Source organism: Arachis stenosperma, chromosome 7 (genome assembly GCF_014773155.1).
Source record: "Arachis stenosperma cultivar V10309 chromosome 7, arast.V10309.gnm1.PFL2, whole genome shotgun sequence".
NCBI classification, from domain to species: Eukaryota; Viridiplantae; Streptophyta; class Magnoliopsida; order Fabales; family Fabaceae; genus Arachis; species Arachis stenosperma.
In genome coordinates this window covers 74,307,428-74,310,833 of record NC_080383.1, presented here as the reverse complement: position 1 = coordinate 74,310,833, position 3,406 = coordinate 74,307,428, and the positions used below count along the sequence as shown (strand labels likewise).

At 39.6% G+C, this 3,406-nt stretch overlaps 1 non-coding gene across 1 annotated transcript; it reads right to left on the bottom strand.

Moving 5' to 3' along the window:
• Positions 1 to 352: 352 nt before the first annotated feature.
• Positions 353 to 461, bottom strand: LOC130942786 (small nucleolar RNA R71). The gene has a single exon (XR_009071337.1). It is a non-coding gene; the product is annotated as a small nucleolar RNA R71 (small nucleolar RNA).
• Between the last annotated feature and the right edge of the window lie 2,945 nt (positions 462 to 3,406).

The following is a 3,406-nucleotide window of genomic DNA, read 5'->3' as shown; positions in this document are numbered from 1 at the left end:
CTACACCATACCTACCTCTGATTTCTATGGAAGAAGTATCTCCATACCTTTCATTAGAGCTAACAACTTTGAGCTTAAGCCTCAGTTAGTCTCTCTTCTGTAACAGAATTGCAAGTTCCATGGACTTTCACAGGAAGATCTACACCAATTCCTGTCAGAACTCTTGCAAATCTGTGACACTGTCAAGACCAATGAAGTAGATCCTGAGGTCTACAGACTTATGCTCTATTCCTTTGCTGTTAGAGACAGAGTTAAAATATGGTTGGATTCTCAACCAAAAGAGAGCCTAGACTCTTGGGAGAAGCTGGTCAATGCTTTCTTGGCAAAATTCTTTCCTCCTCAAAGGATGAGCAAAATCAGAGTGGAAGTTCAAACCTTCAGACAAAAAGAAGGTGAATCCCTTTATGAAGCTTGGGAAAGATACAAGCAACTGATCAGGAGATGTCCTCCTGACATGCTCTCAGAATGGTCTATCCTAGGTATCTTCTATGATGGTCTGTATGAGATGTCCAAAATATCATTGGACAGCTCTGCAAGTGGATCACTCCACTTGAAGAAAATGCCTGCAGAAGTAAGAGAAATCATTGAGATGGTTGCAAACAACCAATTCATGTACACCTTTGAGAGAATCCTATGAACAATAGGATTCCTCAGAAGAAAAGAGTTCTTGAAGTGGACATTCTGAATACCATATTAGCTCAGAACAAGATCTTGACCCAGCAGGTCAATATGATCTCTTAGCATTTGACTAGAATGCAAGCTGCAGCTGGCAGCACTCAAGAAGCTTCCTCTGAAGAAGAAGCGTATGATTCTGATCAACCCACCATGGAAGAGGTGAATTACATGGGAGAACCCTATGGAAACACCTACAACCCTTCATGGAGGAACCATCCTAACCTTTTATGGAAGGATCAACAAAAGCCTCAACAAGGCTTCAATAATAATCAAGGTGGAAGAACCCAGAATAGGTTCAACAACAGACCATCATTCCCATCTTCTTAGGGAATATGGAGTCTCCTAAGCAGAGCCTTTCTGACTTAGTCATTCTAGTCTCCAGCATCTCTAAGACCACTCATAGTTTCATAACTGAAACAAGATCTTCCATTAGAAATTTGGAGATACAAGTTGGTCAACTGAGCAAGAGAATCACTGAGACTCCTCCTAACACTCTTCCTAGTATCACTGAAGTGATCCCAAGAGAAGAGTGCAAGGCCTTCACCACTGAGGTTGAGGCCAAATCTAGAGAGACTGGGATGACGTTGAACGCCAGTGAAGAGCATCTCATTGAGTGTTCAATGCCCAAAATGGCCAAGAGCCTGGCGTTGAACGCCAGTGAAGAGCATATCACTGGGCGTTTAACGCCCAACATGGCACCAAAGCTGGCGCTAAACGCCAGTGAGGAAGTCCTCACTGGGCGTTCAACGCGCCAAACAGGTAGGGACTCTGGCGTTGAACGCCAGTAAGGACAGCCTTGCTGGGCGTTCAATGCCCAACATAGTAAGGGAACTAGCGTTGAATGCCAGTAATGGCACACCCTCTGAGTACTCAATACCCATTCAAGAAATTCCTATCCAGGAACTAAAGGAAGCCAAGGCTCATATAGAGACCATAGAGGTTTTCTTGCATGCACTCCTACAATGCATGAGTTCTAATGAATACTCATCCTCTGATGAGAATGAGGACACTAGGGAAGAGCAAGTTGCTCAGTACCTAGGAGCTCTCATGAAACTGAATGCCAAGCTGTTTAGTATAAAGCATTTCGAAGGTTGTAGTAGACTTAGAGAAAGGGGTTGAATCTATGCCTTTCTTTTAAGTTATTGTTATATCCCTTTAAAGCAAACTTTTAATTCTAATTCTGTTTGAACTTAACAGCAGAAAATTTATGAGACATATTTATTTTTATCTCATGAATAGCAAAAAACAGAACAGAGCAGAGATGAGAGAAGCTGACACCATCATATATCTTGGTTCAGTTGCCTTGTGCAATGTAACTTACATCCAGTCTCCACCACAACAATGGTGAAATTTCCACTAAAGTTAAAGTATTACATACACTAATTCCTCAGGATTGACACAATCCTTTCACTCTTAGTGCTAACCCAACTAAGAAAAGAATACCTTACTGGTACAAGATACAAGACACAAACATACCTAAAGAAATCTAAAATAACTCTAGGCTTTTCTCTCAAGTGTATCACTCAGCCTTTTTCACTCATTGGCTTTTACTTGAGCTCTCTCATTATGCCTTTTCACTCAAGAAATTACAGAAAGATAAACATTAAAAAGAAAGTTACAATCTATAAAACATGAAGGAGATTGACTCTTCAACAGCCTCTATGCTATGTGATAAGCCAGATTTACATGTATTTGATTCAGTTCTTCATTTTTGGCAGAATGCTTCTTTGAAAGAAAGTGCTGTCCAAGGAGATGAACTTCTTCAGGGAACTCTTCTCAGAACATACACCTCAAGAACACTGGTTATCTCTCCTTAGCTTCTGAATGGTGAAAAATATTCTTTTATCTCCTTGCATATTGCTAAGTTGCTCTCCCTAGGTCAACTTCTTGAGCTTCGTGCTTCACCAACCCAGCCTTCACTTTCTTCCATTAATCCTCAAAATGAGAACTTTGGTTCTGACCCTCTTTTGCTGACCGAAAGCCACAAATCAGCAGAAACATATATCTTCAATAGTATACCCAGATCTTGGCCATTGAAAAACTACTTGGTTCCCAAGACATAATTTTAACCGTAGATACATAGCACTGTAGAATAGACCATGTATCCCATTTTCAGACTGGCAGAGAGTTAGAAAGAAGAGAAGAACGTAATATGCATGTAATAGGAAATGGGTTACCTTTGACCTTTGCCTTAGATTGATGTAGTTTGAAATGGTTGATTAGACCTCTGCCTTTCAAGCTTAATCTTTCTCTTTCTTTCTTCTTTAGTGAACAGCTTAGGGAAGAAGCTTTCTTTCTCTTTCTTTGAGTTCTGACTGAGACAGAAAAAAGTGTACATTGCTTTGGAAGGAACTATGGAGGGATTAACTTGCTGAACTCAAGTCGGGCTTGGGTTGGTTCTACTCAAGTTCAACCCGTTTGGATTCTTTTTCTTATTTTTGGGCTTCTATTGATTTGTGGCCCACTAAGATAGATTTGACTTGCTTTGTATTGGGCTGCTGCAACAAATAATCAACATTAGTTAGATAATTGCTCAAACATAATGTTTGTCATCATTAATTAATTTAGTTAATTTCTTAACTCAGTAATCTCCCCCTTGATGACAAATATAATTAAAACAATGATCCAAAGGAAAATAATTTTATTTAAGTTAAGAAGCTTCCCTTTGAATGATGTTACTTACTTTTATGTTGCTTCCCTTTTCTTTTTCAAATATAGTTCCTCCTGGATT